We start from the raw sequence: 17692 nt of genomic DNA, 5'->3' as shown, positions 1-17692 counted from the left end.
CCAATAAACATTTTGTAATGGCCTTTTATTGTAACCAACCTACGACACACCGGTGCAATAATCATGCTATGAGGTGGATTAAATGCTCACAAACAGATGCAGATTTTGACAGACTTGTGAACATTATTTGAGAGAGAGAGGGCTTTTGTGTAAATAGAAAATCTTTGAGTTCAGCTCATGAAAAACGGGAGAATTATTATTGGCCTAAATTAAGCATTTTCCATCATAACAATGGCTATGTGAACTAACTAAATTAACTAAAATAGAAACACAAAGCAGAAGAAGCCTTGTGAATGAATGAAGTGAATGTAGTATTCACAAGGTGGCCACAACGTGGCGGTGTTCCTTAAGAAAATTACCATAAGTGATTGCAGGTTTAAATTATCTCACAACAGACACAATAATAATAACATTATAATCATAACAATAACACAAGCTGTTCTTGGGGCCATAACCCACGACAAGCTAAAACTCAATTCTGAACCTCCGACGTCACTTACTGTCCGCCCGCCACTAAGGTCCGCTAGGGAACACATTTACTGTGACACGTACACAAGAGCAGGAGCAGGCCGTTTTATTGACGTCTTAAATGGCTTATCTTTTTCTTATGTCTGCTATATTGGATAATATGAGTGTAAAGCCATTTAGAGCCACCATTGCAATTGAAGAGACAATAGCCATCGCAGGAAATACACTGTCCAGAAAAAAACAACGAGGAACTGCAAACATATGGATCTATGTTATCTGAATTATATGTAATAAGTCTGATTTTCTCTCATTGTGCCTAAAATACTGGGTAATACAAATGTAAAGATGACTGTGGGGGTGTTATTTCGGTAGGGCTCTAATAATGTTACAAACTGTATTTAAGAAAATATTCCATTTATTAATATTCACTCATACTTTGCGGAAATTCAGTTATTGCGGTTGAGTCTGGAACCAATTAACCACGATAAATAAGGGATGACTTTACATTTAATAATTGAATTCAGAAATACTGATTTATATGAGTCACATTAACGATAGTTAATTTTACATTCACAGATTGTGTCTGTATCCACAAAAGATGTGGTAACAACAGTCAAGAGTTGCCTGAAATATGCCCTGGACAGACTGCGCGGTGGTGGGAGACCGAAAAGTGTGATTAATAAGTGTGCTAAATGAAACGTATTTTCATGATTATGCTGTGGTTTGTTCTAAAAAAAAAAAAACATTGTTTTAACGTTGCAGGACAACATTGTCTCAATTTACAAATACAACTATTTCGCAATGTTGTTTCAACTTCAAATGTTCTTCGTCATGAATGTTTATTCAACGTTGTGTGCCTGCTGGGAGGCAAACAAGCACCTCAGTTTCCGACTATACTATTATGTCCTATGTGACTGACAAAATAGTTAACATGCAAGACATTGATTTTATTGCAGATGTGTGCAAGAGCCTTTGCTTGGCAAAGAAATGTGTCTTGGAGGAGTAGTGTGAATGTTTGCCATGAGCCAACCGCAAAACAGGGCTATTTTCCCCAAATTTCTAACTCTAACAAAATAAATAAATGTGCCCTGAAGAGAACAAAGATGCATATGTTGGCTCCCAGGAAGATACAATGAAAATGTTTACATATGACTTACATCATATTTATCATATCTATGTACATACACACCACACGGTTGCTTAACCACAACATGGACACCATGATGGGAAGCAGAATCCAGAAACATTGCATTGTGAAGATCTACTCGGCACACTGTTCCGCCATTAATAGACTAATAGTCCAAAAGCCCAGATTTCTCATTGTTTAGGTTTTCCAAAGACAAAGACTGGTATATGTGATAAAAACGTACATTTATAACACTGTTAGTAGTTGTAAATAAACAGGACAGTGGACACAATATAGCTGAAAGCTACTTTGTTTCTCTCAGTTATTAGTTTAATTCATGACAAGTCAGTGATGATGATGGTTTAGGCCAGGGGTGCTCACACTTTTTTAGCCTGCGAGCTACTTTTAAAATGACCAAGTCCCAACAATCTACCTTCTAATATAAATATAGAAAGTATATGTATGTATATTTATTAAAAAAATATGAGTACATATTTATGTACGTTATACATGTATATCAGGAGTGCACGCACTTTCTCAGCATGCAAGTACAAGTCAAAATGATCTACCTCTTTCTATAAAACATATAACATATACAAAATGTAACCAGTAAACTCTGAAATTCTATTGTAAATATTAATGATTAGTATTTCACATTCACATTTTCAAAGTTTACAGGTAATAGTTGCGTTCATAATTCACTTCAATATGGAAATAAAGATAATTACACATAACTCCTCAATAGTTGTGTACATAACCTGAGTACTGGTAATATGTCAGTCAAATTAGCCATTTAACGTCCATTAGGGTACAAAGTTCATGTATTACATCAATTTAGCATTTGCTATCAAACATTAGCGATATACAAGAATTTAAACCATAACCATAACAGTCGGTTTCTGGAACCAAATAACCACAATAAACAAAGGAATATGGTAAACTGTGAGTATTGTGCGTGAGTATATTAGTACCCTAGTATGTTTACCATTGTAAACAACACCCATAGCAATGCTTTGCAATACAGTTTAACAAACCATTGCATTGTTACATTCAAATCTCAGCAAAAGTGAGCATTGTATTATCGTTATTTTTGACACAGCCGTTACATTAGCTACTAGTAGATGCAAGTGGTATTCTGCCAGAATGAACATAAAACATGTAAGATTAAAAAATTTGAACCTCATTGTTTAGTTTAACGTTTTAGTGGTAGATGTACACACATGCAGTATTATAACAGTACTGGTGAGATACAACTCGAAAATGTATAGAAATTCATTTGTAGTTGTAGCACACATTGAGAGCTTTCACTGTTAAAAGTTTTGTTCTCTTTGTCTGACAGCTGGACGGTTAATGTGTCAATGTCTGATGGCCTGCCAGACCTGATGCAGGAATCCCCGCTGGAGATGGCAGAGTCCGGAAGAGCGAGATGGACAGTGATATTTAACTGTGAAAACTTGAATCTGTCCATTTTCAGATGTAAAAAAAAAAAAATTAATTGGCTGTTACATTTAAAAATTCTGTGAGGAGGAGGGGGAGCAAAGCACATCCCTGCTCATGGATGCAGCATGTCTGAAAAGAAATCACATTTTGTACAGCACAAATACAGCGTAATAGTACAGTAGGAGAGTGTGAAAATAGTGCTGTGACGGTGGCCGCATCGTTTGCAATGAGCAAAAAAACTTTTCACGTTTATTTTCAATAATATAAACATGAGTGTGGACATAAGGCAAAAATGTGTAGTAACAGGTTAACTTACGGGTGTCCAAAGTGCAGCCTGGGGGCCATTTGTGGCCCTCAGCTGTTTTTTATGGGCCTGCGGCACATTTTAAAAATATAATTTAACAATGAAACTGTCATGGGCAGCGTGTAGCCGATAATTAGGATCCCAAGATGCAGAGAGACAAGTGTCCGTGTAAGAAAAATGTTTTAAGTTCACAAAAAGTATAACAAGAACAAAAATGCCAACAGGTAAAAAGTACAACATAAACTCCGGGTCTAGCCGCCGGAAAAATATACAACAAAAAGAAATAACCAAAGACGCCGCGTATACGGAAATAGCAGGAGCAAAAAATACAAGGCTAACAAAAAACACTGCTGAAAAACTAGCAGGAAAAAATGACAGGAACAGAAATAGCTACTGAAAACCAAGCAATATCAAAAATGCCAAGTGCAACAAAAAAAAACACTGCCACAACACCGCAAGCAGGGAAATACAGGTACTTACTAATACAAAAAAGGGAAGACCAGAGAGCTAGGGTACAAAGGAATAACAAGGCAATGAGAGCAGGAATCAGGAGTGCAGCCAAAGCAAAGCAAAGCAGGGTCTAAAGAGTCCAGGAGATAATTACAATCAGGTGTGCATGAGCTCCTCCCACGGGTCGGCGGGTGAGCTGCAACAACCAGAGGGCAGCAAAGCAGCACCACAGCTCATGACAAAATCTAAAAACAACAACAAAAGCATAAATGGTAAAATTGGCAGTAATTTTGCAAGAATAAAGTAAAAATATTAAAAGAAAAAAGTTCTGATGTAACGAAAGAAAGTTTACAAGAATAACGTAATATTGTAACTCCAGATGACTCGCTCTTTTGTGAACGGCAACTGGACTTATAAGGGCTACGTGACTTAGGGTCGTCAACGTGACCTGACTTACACAAAATGTTCTCCAGATGTTACCCGGTTCCAAAATGTCCTGCCAAAAATAACTGCATGCAGTCCGAAAACCTTTCCAAATAAGGACAGAGTTCTGGTAATCCACATCATTGTTAATGTTCACTGGGTCTATTTAAGGACGAACTCAATGGACGAGGTGGCCCTTGTCCCTAAACTGCAGATGTGTCTTGTTGTGCTTCTCAATATTCCACAACAGTAATATTATAAGGAAAAACAAAATAGTATGAAGTTGAAATATTAACAGATGTGATTTTTTTAATTGTAATATTATGGAAAACAAAACAATGAATAAAGTTGTATTTTCTGGAAAATTTGATTGCAGAAAAAGTTATCTTATGAAAATAAAGCATCCTTTAATTTTTCAGAATGTGGCCTTTGCTGGAAAAACTGTGGACACCCCTTGTTTATCAAGTTGTCATAAGTTTGTGATTACTGTTATACCTACCATATACTTATCTTATATCTAACATGCACTAAGTGTGCACACGCATGGACTTCAGCCGAAAGTGACACGTTAGCTATTGAATATTAATAATATGCAAATGAAACAGACTTTTAATAACATTCCAAAAGGACCTTGTGGCTGCGATGCAAGTTATTTTTGACATTTGATGAGACGACTGTCAAGATCCGGCATTTACCAGCTAAAAGGAAGTGGAGTTGTTAGCTTGTTTACAGACTGATGACTTGGGAGCAAATGGGGGTCCTTGCTGAGGACACCTGAGCCAGGCAACCCCAATTAAGTAGCAGCAAGTTCATTTGATTGATTGCTCATGAGTAAATGTGATCATCTTTGTAAAACTAATAAAGTGTAGCAGATTGCTGGTCTTCCAAGAGTTTGTTAACACCGCTTCACTGGGCCAAACAGGAAACACAACAGAATGTTTTCAAGACAGTTGCCACTCTTCACAGATGGGACAATAATTCCAGTGATAAAAGGCTTCGAGAACCCCAATAGCTACAACACATACCTAAATTTAACTGTTAAAAAGTCCACAGTACAATTGGCGGGGGGGGGGGAGCTCCACGAGTATAGCTTGTTTAAAAGGTTTGCAAGTGAAAGTCATGGCCGAATCACTTGTTTTTGATTTAGCATGCTTTGCAACTCCAGGGCCAACACACCTTGCAGTCCTTGACTGACATTATTATTGAGTATGATGGAATTAGGTTTGAAGGATTAGGTTTCAAAACTCCTCATGTTCTAATGTTGATGATCTGTTGAGCTGCTATACATCAAGTGTTATAAATGTTTTGGACACTGTTGCCCCTGTCAAAGCTAGACTTGTTAAAAGTTGGCAAAAGGCACCATGGAGAAAAGAAGAGTCACAGTACAGAAAAGGGAATGGCGCAAGCCAAAGCTACATGCTTTCAACCAAACCTTGAGTAGAACGAGAGTTATTTTTCTGAAATCATTACCAACTGTAGTAACACTACTGTTTGCTACAATTAACAGATTAACAAACCCTCCAGTTTCACTGCCCTTACAACTCCTTTGTACATCTAAGTGCAGTGGGCTTGCAATATTCTTTCTTGGAAAAGTTCAAGGTATAAAAAATTGAAACATTTTCACAACATAAATAATTATTCTACAGCCAGCTCGATAGCTCAAGCTGACGCATTTCACACCTGTCATTGACAAAACGGTCGAAGAAATCATCTGCAGTCTGAGTCCATCAACGTAGTGCCTTGATGAGTTACCCACAAGATTTCCAAAGTCTATACTGATCAGTTTGCTACCACAACTCACTTATCTAGTTAACATCTCACTTCAGACTGAAACATTTCCAAAGGCCTTAAGAACTGCTGTCATTAAGCCTCTTCTGAAGAAGAACAGTCTTGATGCAACAACTATCGGCCCATATCAAACCGGCCATTCTTGGGAAAAGTCTTACAGTAGAAAAGGTTATATACCAACAGCTTACTAACGATCTCCTCTCTAACAATGTGTTTGATACTTTCCAATCAGGCTTTAGACAGCTCTGAGACAGCTCTGATTAAGGAGAAAAATGATATCCGTCTGTACACAGATGCAGGCAAAGTCTCACTTTTAGTTCTGCTAGACCTGAGCGCTGCCTTTGACACAGTTGACCATTTGATCTTATTACAGAGGCTAGAAAACGGTCGGAATCTCTGGTGCTGCTCTAAACTGGTTCAAGTCCTATTTGGAGGACAGTCAGTACTTTGTTGGAATTGATAAATGTGTCTCAGACCAAAAGGCTATAACCTGTGGGGTTCTCCAGGGGTCAAACCTGGGACCCCTATTGTTCAATCTGTTCATGCTGCCTTTAGGCCAGCTAATACGCAACTGCAATGTGTCCTGCCACAACTACTGTATGCAGACGACACTCACCTCTACGTGTCACTGACGGCAGGTGAACATGGTCCTGTAGATTTACTTTGTCACTGCATCGTAAAAATCCGTGTGTGAATGCAAAACAACTTTCTACAGCTAAACTTAGACAAAACTGAAGTCATTGTCTTCAATGAGAAAGTGTTATTAGCCACCTTGAGAGTCTTTCTCTAAAACCTAATCAGCAGGTTAGAAATGCAGGGATGATAATGGACTCAGATGTGAACTTAAACAGTCACAGTAAATCAATAACATCATCGGCTTTTTTACCACCTAAAAAACATCACCAAGATCAAGGGAATAGTGTCTAAGCCAGATTTAGAGAGACTAATCCATGCCTTTGTGACCAGCAGGCTATTCTACTGTAACGGCCTTCTCACCGGGCTCTCTAAATGAGCTGCAAAACTGCTGCAGCACATCCAAAACGCTGCTGCCCGAGTCCTGACTAGAACCAGGAAATATGACCATATTAGTCCAGTACTGGGCAGCACGGTGGCTGAGTGGTTAGCATGTTGGCCACACAGTCAGGAGATTGGGAAGACCTGGGTTCGAATCTCCGTTGGGCAGTCCAAGGGGCCCCCTGCCTCTCGCCCGAAGTCAGCTGAGATAGGCTCCAGCATACCTGTGACCCTCATTAGGATAAGCAGCATAGAAAATGGAGGGATTGATGGATAGTCCAGGTCTCTGCACTGGCTTTCTGTCAACTTTAGACTTTAAAACAGCTCTGCTTGTGTTTTACATGTTCTTGCGTCAAAGTTCATGTCTGACATGTTCGAGCCATATAAACCATCTCGGGCTCTGAGAAGCTCAGGCAGTGGTCTCCTGCAAGTGCCCAGAGTCAGGACTAAACATGGTGAGACTGCGTTTTGGTTTTATGCTGCCAAAATCCTCCAGAAGATGTGCGGCAATCCTCAACTTGCAATGTTCAAATCCAGGCTGAAAACACCTCTATTCAACTGTGCATATGACAACTGAAAGTTTTTAATCTGCACTCTTCATTTAAATTTTTTTGGTTTTATGAAATAAATTATGGAATTGTATATAATGATTTTAGAATGATTTTAAGTTTTACTGAATTATTTCATGAAGTATATTTACCCTTCTTTTCTGTAAAGCACTTTGAATTAACTTGAATGGTCATGTAATGGTCTAATCATGAGTGACATTGACATGGCCTTGTCTTTTAGATATATATATACATATATATTTTTTTATTTTAGTGCAGAGGTGTCCATAGTGCAACTTGGGGGCCATTTGTGGCCCACAGTTTTTTTTATTGGCCTGCGGCACATTCTAAAAATATGCGTAAAGATGAAAACTAAAAAAAAAAAAAAAAAAAAACAGAAATGGAAAAATCAGCAGGAATTTCACAACAAAGTCAAAATTGTAAGAGAAAAACGTAATCTAACGAGAAAAGTCATACATTTCTGAGGATAACATTTTCATCTTATGAGGACAAATAATGTCATTTTAGTAGCATGAAGTTGAAATATTAAAAAGAGGTTATTTTTTTCAATTTTGGGAAAATTAGGTTGCAGTAAAAGTTACAATGTTATGGGAATAAAGTCAAAATATTTTGGAAAAAACATTATAATTACGAGAAGAAAATTTACAAGAAAGTTGAAATACCGTATTTTCACGACCATAAGGCGCATTTAAAAGTCTTACATTTTCTCCAAAATGGACAGGGCACCTTATAATGCGGAGCGCCTTATGTGTGCACCGAATTCCAAAATCTGTTAATGTTGTTGTGTGACTTTGATGAGCGCTCCGCTTGACTGACTGGAAGCATTTCCTGCCGACATGCTGCTTATATAGAGGAAAGGCGGACCTGACTGAGGACAGCAGAGCAAAGGCGGACGTGACTGAGGATGTTATGTGGACATGCATGTGGACGTTAGAGTAGGAAGGGTGGGCGTGAAAGAGGACGCTAAAGGCACGCCCTAGGTAGGTAGTATATAGTGCCAGTATGTGCATTGTGCAAAACAACATCGGTTTGGCTTAGGACCATCGAAAATGGCACCTACAAAGAAACAGGCTTATAAAGCACAGTTTAAACTGAAAACTATCAGTTACGAGGAGGAACATGGGAATGGAGCAGTCGCAAGATTCAAGATCAACAAAACGGCGCCATCTACCCATCCGGGCAAGGACTACCATGGCGCAGCAGCTTCTGGCGGATTACAAGGAAAAGCTGACAACCTTCTGCTTCTACTGCAATAAAAAAAATTGCCGACAAACACATCCAGCCCAACCACATCACGAACATGGATGATGTGCCGCTCACTTTCGACATCCCGGTGAACCACACTGTAGAGTAGAAGGGGACCAGTACGGTAGCGATACACACAACGGGCCACGAGAAGTCAGGTTTTACTGTTGTGCTTGGTTGCCATAGTAATGGACAGAAACTGTCACTTATGATTTTAAGAGGAAGACGCTGCCTAAAGAAAAGTTTCCAGCCGGAGTCATCACTAGGGCAAATCAAAAGGGCTGGATGGACGAGGAGAAAACGTCTGAGTGGCTGAGTGAGGTGTACGGAAAGAGACCGGATGTTTTTTTTTTTCCATGCGTCACTGTCCCGGTTGATCTGTGACTCCATGCGCTCCCATCTCACAGCCGCTGTGAAAAACCAAGTGCAGCAAATGAACTCGGAGCTTGCCATCATTCCGGGAGGCTTGATGAAGGAACTCCAACCGCTGGACATCGGTGTAAACAGGGCGTTTAAAGTGAAGTTGCGAGTGGTGTGGGTGCGATGGATGACAGATGGCAAACACAGCTTTACTAAGACTGGGAGGCAGCGCCGTGCGAGTTACGCCACAATTTGTGAATGGATTGTGGATGCTTGGGCTAACGTGTCTGCTTGCACTGTTGTTCGAGCTTTCGCAAAAGCCGGCATCATTTCTGAGGAGCCGCACGGCAACAAGACTGACTCTGACAATGACGAGAGGGAACCTGGCGTGTTTGATGGAGAACTTGCCCAGCTGTTCATTTGTGATACAGAAGATGAGGACTTTGATGGATTTGTGGATGTCAAAAATAACGTGAGTACATTGTTAAATACTCCAATGAAGTACAACGGAACTCCTGCTGCCTTTTTAAAAACATAGCATGCATGCTAGCGTGTTTTAGCGTGCATGCATGCTAACATTGTAGCGTCGCTGGGATCACGTCCTGTTCCCCAGCGTGTTACATGTTTGAGCTACATAGCTGTTAGTTATTGTTCTGCACAAATTGCGGTAGTGTCTTGCCTGTTTTTGTCTATCTGCTGAATTGCTGTGTGATGTTTTTAGTTGTGCACCTGTTGTGCAGACTGTTGTGCTGGGTGATGACCTTCCACGATTTCCAGTTGGTTTAATAAGCTCAATGAGAGCTCTGTTTTTAATCTGCCCAAAGAAATAAAGCACACTCGCTTCCTCACTGACTCTTGAGCACCCGTATGTTTGACCATGCCAGCCCCCAATAATACGGTGTGCCTTGTGTATGTGTTAAATACAGAATATAGCACCCGTAACTGAGACTACGCCTTTTAATACGGTGCGCCTTATGGTCGAGTTGCAATTTTATGGGAATAAAATAAAGTAATATTATGAGGAAAAATAATCATTTTAGTTGAAATATTAAAATTAAATGTGTTATTTTGTCAATTTGTAATATTATGAGAACAAACTAATGTTTTAATTTTTTGAAAATTACATGGGGGTAAGTTATAATATTATGGAAATAAAATCATAATATTAAAAGAAAATTTATGAAGAGTATTTAAGACGAAAGTTGAGTTAATTAAAATGATGGGGAAAAAAACAGCAAAGACTGAAGTTCATAATAATTATACGCTTTTTCATGTACAGTATATCACAAAGCTGAGATGCAATTTTTTCTTGAACTATATGCAACTTCTTAGCATAGCTACATGTGTTGCTTTACAAAATACTGCATCAAAGCGGCTCTTCCTTTTATGTTTTTTAATATGTGGCCCTGGGTGGAAAAAGGTTTGACACCGTATTTTAGTGTGTGATTCATGACTAGCAGGATGTTGATGACAGCAGTGTTTCATGTGACTTGCAGTATCGCAAGCCTATACCAAGTCAGTGAACAATGTTTGGCCCTGGCAACACCATTCATCGCCACCACAGTGAGAATTACCTATGCACGTGGTTACCTGCTGGAGCTGAGCAGCACCTACCTGGAGCCATAACCGACACTACCCAGCCACATAGATCACATTCCTCCAGAGCTTCTTTGCAAGTGGAAAACAAATATCAGAGAAAGGAAGTGGTATTTCAAATGTCCGATCGCTCAAGGGCATGGCGGACCAGCTTTCTACATTTGTCAGGTGGGATTATTGGCAAATCAGTTCTATTTTACAGAAAGATGGCTTTCTGAGGACATAGTCTATGATCTGGATGGGTTTAATATAATATGTTTTGATCGGGATGCAGCCAAAACAAGGAAGTCCATTGGTGTGGGCTCTGCATGACCGTAAACAAGAAATGGGCTTAGGACTGAGAGCAACAAGCACTACGAACTGATGGTCGTGTCATTCAGACCATATTACCTTTCTCACAAATTGTCCTAAATCACTGCAATTTTAGTTTATGTTCCGAAATTCACTGGCGTATAGCAGACTGGGCGCAACAGAGTTGCCAATAGGACTGGTGACCAACCAGTATTTTTGTTTGGGGATTTTAACAGATGTGACAATCTAAAGCAATATTTTACAGTCCCAACAGGGATGCAAAATATACTGGACCTGTGTAATGGTAATATACCAAATGCATATCTATCAAAATCTAGCCTTTATTTGGTAGATCACATCATAATGATTTTGTTATTCTGTTAAGTGCAGATCTCAACTCAAAACTGATGCACTTGTTTCAAAAACAATCAGGGCCACTGAGAGACTGAGGAGGTGTTTTAGGCTGACCGACTGGGACTTGTGCTTTCTGGATGGAGATGACTCTGCATTGACTGATGTAACGACATCCTACTGTACATCTTGTTATGTAAGGATACACGCATTCCCACCAAGTAAATAACCCTGTATTTCAACAATAAACAATGGGCCACTAAATAAGTGAAAATGGGCCTGAACCCCACACACCCCCTGCACCAATCATTCCAACTGCTACCATCAGGTCACCATTTTAAAGTCCCACTTGTCGAAAGAACATATCCTAAACATCTTTCATCTCCTCTACCATCACCACTTAAAAAACTGAAATTAACAAATGCAGTAATCCTTCGTTTATTGTGGTTAATTGGTTCCAGACTCGATCGTGAAAAGTGAATTTCCGTTTAGCTCGTGATGGGAATTATGTTTCGATCCAATATGTGTATTTTTAGAGTGTGTCAAAGATTAATTTCTGTTCTGTGACAGACAATAAAAGGTTATCTATCTATCTATGCATCCAACAACTAAAGCTTGGCATCATTTATGAGGTGCAGTTTTCAAGGAACACCAGCAAATATATAACAGAAGTAATTGCTTGGTTATGCCATTGCCAGGCATATTCCAGGGCTCAACCCTGTGGCATTCATTTATGCAGACATACATAGTACTGCCTAAATTGGTTGAGTGTCCATGGACGTGGTCCTTCATGCAGGCTTACTTGCTAAATTAATAATGTCATTCACCATATCTAAATAATTTTAGTTTTTTTCTTAATCCCAAAACATTGTAATGATCATTTAAATATGAATTGTAATATAATGCAGTGATATGTACCTCTCTTATTATTGCTATAGTTTAGCTTTTAACCAAACTCAAGGTTTCTCCCACTTTCCCATACAATCATCTTTCCTATGTACTTATTTTTTCCCTGTGTACCTCACTGTGCAAGAATAATGTTGTATAAGGTAAGCAATGATAGATGCCCAATACCTTGCATACAACTCCAGGGCCTATGAGGCCTCTCAATGTGAAAGAAGATTAGTTTTACTCGATTAGCATTTTACTGCAATTATCATGTTAACCTTCATCCCAGAATTACTGGCGTTTCATGAACAAAGGCTAATTATAAACTAATCTACCTTTTTTAAAAGAAACAACCTTTGAACACTAACAGAGTTTTTGCACATTAAAATTAATGATTCATTGTCGAACTGGGGACAAAAATATGTCAAAGTGAACATTCATAATTACATAACAAAGGTTATCAAGTCAAAAAAAAAAGACTTTATAATAAGCGTTATATGTAAAAGTTGAGAACAAATTTGTTATGAATGGATTCAATTAGCTTGCAAGTCTGGCTTTTATTGGGACTTGGGGGTGGGAGTTTATGACGAAAGCGTCTCCACAAACCCAGGCTTTGTGCTCAAGATGCAACTCGACAAAACCTAACATCCGCAATCAGACTTTATTTGTCCTGCAACGACGGTTATCAACTTACTTTGTCAAGTTTTTGCCTTCGTGCTAAGTACGCATTCACATGAAAGGGGGCGTTTGACGTCATATTATTCTACTTCCACTGAAAAGTAAAGCGATCCCAGCCAGTGTATTTTACAAACAACGAGTACGTAATTATTATGGAGCGGTATGAGGAGTTCCCAGAGGATTATGACTGCGAAAAGCAACACTGTCGCCGCCAATACAGCGAGGGAGGACCGCTGGCATGCCAGCATGCAGCCTGTGAATGCGCAAGTTAACACTGATTATTATAAAAACTATACCCTACTAGTCTTTTCATTTATCAACGTTCAACATTGCACAACTTTGACATATTAACACTTATCCATTTTAAAAATAAATACATTGGAGCAACAAAATTTCGTTTTTGATGTCATAAATTCATTAAATATTTTAATCTATTTTATCTCGTTGTCACCACTAGATGGCAGTGTTTTGTGTGTTATGTGTTTTGTGGCGACTTTTAACATTTTTTTTTCCCGTTTTAGAATAAAACAAGTGTTTTAATGCAGTTGATTGATGCCTCAGAGTGTTTGTTCCTCCAGCAAATATAGTAATATAAGAAGACTAACAGGCTTAGTACTCACGCAAGGACTCCTGTGACATGAATGATTAATATTTCAAAACAAAACCTCGTCCCGACCAGGCTATGAGTTTAGCCTAAGTTACCGTAGCGATACAGGTGCTTTAAAAGAGAGATACCTTCGCTGCACACACAAGTCCGGCTTTCCACTCAACCCAGCTTCCTAACCCACTAAACTCACTTCGCAGAATACCCCCTTGGTCTGTGAGGTTCAGATAAGTTATCCATGGAAATGTCCTGCCATTAGAAGGAAAACAAAATTAAATGCCAATTTGGTTTTCACACTGCATAAATTACTATTTTTGAAGAAATAATAACAATTGTGCAACGTCTGCATTCAAAATTTTTTTAAAGAAATAACCCCTCGCCACTTTACGTTTTGAATTCCGTGGCTTCACTTGATCACATTTTTCAAAATAATTAGTAAGTTATGCCGTTTTGTGGTTGACTCTGACCTATTGTTAGTCAAAATATATGCTTATAAATGTTACTTTTTTGCCTAAATTAAGCATTTTCAAACCTAAAATGGCAAAATCGAGTAAAATACACAAATAAGGCATTCAGAAGACACATTCAAAGACGTGATATGTAGTATTGTACACTGGTCACCAGGTGTCAGTAATGTTACTGTAATATTCGGTGAGGCAATAAATAAAAACAATCATCTCGTCATTTTTACCAGGCGTCATATTGCAGCAATCTAGAGTTGCACAGGAACTTACTCAAGGAAGTTTACTTTTTTTTATTCTGAAACAAGAAATAGCCAACAGAGCTCAGCAAGCCTGCCAACACAGCGTACATGGAAGTGGCAAAGGTAAAAAAAAAAAAGGCCGACAGTCTTACTTACAGTGCGACAAAAAACAAGAAACACATCCACAGCAAGTTAACACGTAACTTAATGACACTTAAATCGCTAAGCGCTAACAACGAACAAACTTTAATGACTACAGTATGTGCAGAGTGCCCACAAGACATGTTGGGTAATCCAGCAGCCACTCCCTCCAATGCTACAATATTAAGATTTGTACTTAAACACAGGAGTTATATATTTTTTTAACTCCAACAAGAAAGTTATTTGGCCCACATATTTGTCAGATTGCCCACTACTATTCATATATTGATGATATCTCACAATATTTAGATATACAATCATCCTTTGTTTGGCGGTTAATTGGTGCCAGACCCGACGGTGAAGTATTTATGTGAAGTAGGATTCCTTATTTATAAATGTACGTATATTATGCATAAATATGTATTATAGCAATACAAATATTTTAGTAGTTAAGCATAGAAAACCTGTATATTAGGGATGAGTGAGTACACCACTATCTGCATCTGTATCTGTTCACCCATCTCAATTATTTGTATTTGTATCTATACTCTGAGTGGGCGGGGTATAAACCGGAAGTGGCTGTGGTTTAACTTGGGTGGGGCGGGTCGGGCCTAAATCTGTACACTATTTCAGTATGTGATGAAGACGCTCGCATCTTACTTAAATGACCCAGAAACTAAGCAGAACTACGTTCCTCATCATGGAAATCCGACCAGAACTGGACTCGCAGAACCGGAGGGGTGGGGATAAGTCACTGTTGATATAGTCCACCGCTGATATGGATGTCATACAACTTTATGTAAACAAAAAACAAACTATCCCTTTAAGTCTGAAACGGATATTCGTTTAAAACCAGTATCCGGCTCTCTTTGAGAATGACACTGTTGACTGGACTAGTACACTTGGAGGAAAGGCAGGTGAGAGAACATGTTCTGTAATGAGGATGCTGTCCCCAATGCATCTTGGCAGACAGCTCAGTCCTGGGCAGAATGATGAGAGGATCAGGTCCAGTTCACTTGTCGCCGGCCACCGATGTAGTCTGTAAGCAACTTACCTCTTGTACTTGAACTTTAGCACAGGTAACATTCTTCCCTCCCTTGTAGTTGGAGTACAGGGGTTGGATTCAGTGGACGTTTGTGCTGATCAGGAGAGGGATTGTTCCGGAATGAGGGTGAGGACAGGTGTGGATGTGACTTTACTTGACCTTGACTTTTTATGCACCTCCAAGTCAATTTGGATATAGCCTTTATATGGGTAGTAACTGCTCTCGGATGCGTTCAAGCCCCAGGTGGCTACACCGGTCACAGAGTTCAAAAGGATGTGTGACAAATGTTCCGTATACCAGTTGTCAAAAATGATCCTCACTTGAGAGCCACTAGCCATCAGTGGGATGCACGGGTTGCCTACATCAATTGTGATGCTGAAGAAGACGACTTTAGTGGTTTTAGTTCCCCGGGGGAGAACGGCGATGAATGACTTCTCTGGTAGGCTACAGTTTAATTGGTCATGTTACATGCACTGTTCGGCGCTGTTTGGAAAAAAAAGGCATTCATTTAATCAAAATATATCTGTGTAACATCTTTCTGAGTACTAAATATCGCATGTTACAATTGGGACACCTGCGGCTTACAGACAGGTGTGGCCTACATATGTAAACATCGTTTTTTGTCTTTAAATTTAGTTGGTGTTGGCTTACATACCAGTACGCTTTATTGTCTGGAAATTATGGTATCCTTTCCCCTTAAGATGATCATCTGTTATCTTCAGTCTGAGGTCCAGACTGATTTCTTTGTATTTTTGGCATGATGATATCACTTTTTAACAAGATTTAGGAGCAACTCTAGAGCATCGAGAAAATTGATTTTATATTTAAATGTGTACCAAAATGGGGCCATATCAGTAATGAATGCTTTACTATATAAAATGTTTTGAATATTGCAAACTGAGCAGTATTATAGAGAAATGTTCAGAAGTTCCTTAGGGGCTAATCATTTTGACCGTATATTTGCACTGCATCTGCTTTTTGCTGGGCTAAAGCAGTGGTTCTCAATTATTTCTGTCATGCCCTCCCTTGGAGATAGAAATGTTTTCAGCCCCCCCATTGACAAACTGATAATATCTATTTATTGTTCTGTACTGTACAGACTGAACTCAAAACTGAAACCAGGAAAATGCAAAAAAAATGGAGAGCTGTGAAGCATACAAGCGTATTCAAGAGTCTAATCGCATGTTGAGTTCTGATGCATTTGTACATGTTGGCAGATCTGCACTAACACTGAAAGTCCTTCCTGTCTCTTAGCCCTCGACCCCTTGTGGAGCTTTTATTTTTTGTTGCCTTTGCTGCCTCTTCCCAGATCATGTTTTCAACCGTTGTGAAAATGGCACCACTTTTCAGTCTTTCTTTTCTTCCAACAGATCCATGGTGCTTTCATGAACTGAGCTAGGACAGATTATTGTACTCATCAGAGGTCAGTCTAAAAATGTTCAAAGCCGCTTCCATTAACTTTTTCAGTAGCGCTTGTAGGATAAAATTGTTTTATTAACTTGTTAGCTGAGTGAGTAAATTTTTATTACAAGTAGATTTTAGAGTAACTGTTTGCATTGAATTATTAACTGAGCGCCTTAACATAAGTACGGAATAAATGTAACTGTTTTACCGATTAATCTATTAATTGAGTGAGTGATTACAAGTAGTTTATAGAAATAATGCTTTAATAAACTGTTTAAGTAGCTGAAAGGGGAGAAGGAACACAAAGATAACAATGTATAACTTGTACCAGCCAGCACTAGCAGCCAGATATGGGTACCAAAACATAGTCCAAGTTAGACCTTGAGAAAGACGGGGAGAAGTATGTGTTATTTGTGCAAGAAAAGTGTCAACGAGTCAGCAAAAGTTCCGACGATCACCTGCTGGCATCACACAACCTTTGTCAAAGAATCCGCATAGAGTTATCGATGATCTGAGGAAAACAATTATAAAAAGGCAGAGGGGACTAGTGATCGAGGTCTCCTTCTGCTCAGGAAGCCACAGGAGGACGTTAGGAGAGACAGCGAGCACGGACATCCGAAGAATGTGAAATTATTCTGTCTGACTTATTTTTCAGTACATTTTGTAAATCCAATACCAGTGTGTGAGATTTATTCTTTTTCATAATTGGAGATGAAAGAACACATAAGGGGAGGTGAAATTGGCTTAATTAATTTTCTAAAGTGGTCTTTTTGACCTTTAGTAGGCTGCGGAGAATTTCATCTC

The 17692-nt window shown here is 39.0% G+C and overlaps 1 protein-coding gene across 1 annotated transcript in view; it reads right to left on the bottom strand.

The window, feature by feature from the left end:
• Nucleotides 1-2100: 2100 nt before the first annotated feature.
• The window catches only part of LOC129189766 (uncharacterized), a 69261-nt gene continuing 53669 nt past the window's right edge, over nucleotides 2101-17692 (bottom strand). Inside the window, exon 3 of the transcript XR_008572869.1 lies at nucleotides 2101-4033. The gene's annotated coding sequence lies outside the window, so the exon portion shown is untranslated. The remainder of the gene's footprint in view (nucleotides 4034-17692) is intronic.

Source organism: Dunckerocampus dactyliophorus, chromosome 11 (assembly GCF_027744805.1).
Source record: "Dunckerocampus dactyliophorus isolate RoL2022-P2 chromosome 11, RoL_Ddac_1.1, whole genome shotgun sequence".
In the NCBI taxonomy this organism is placed as follows: Eukaryota; Metazoa; Chordata; class Actinopteri; order Syngnathiformes; family Syngnathidae; genus Dunckerocampus; species Dunckerocampus dactyliophorus.
This window is presented reverse-complemented; position numbering and strand designations above follow the sequence as displayed.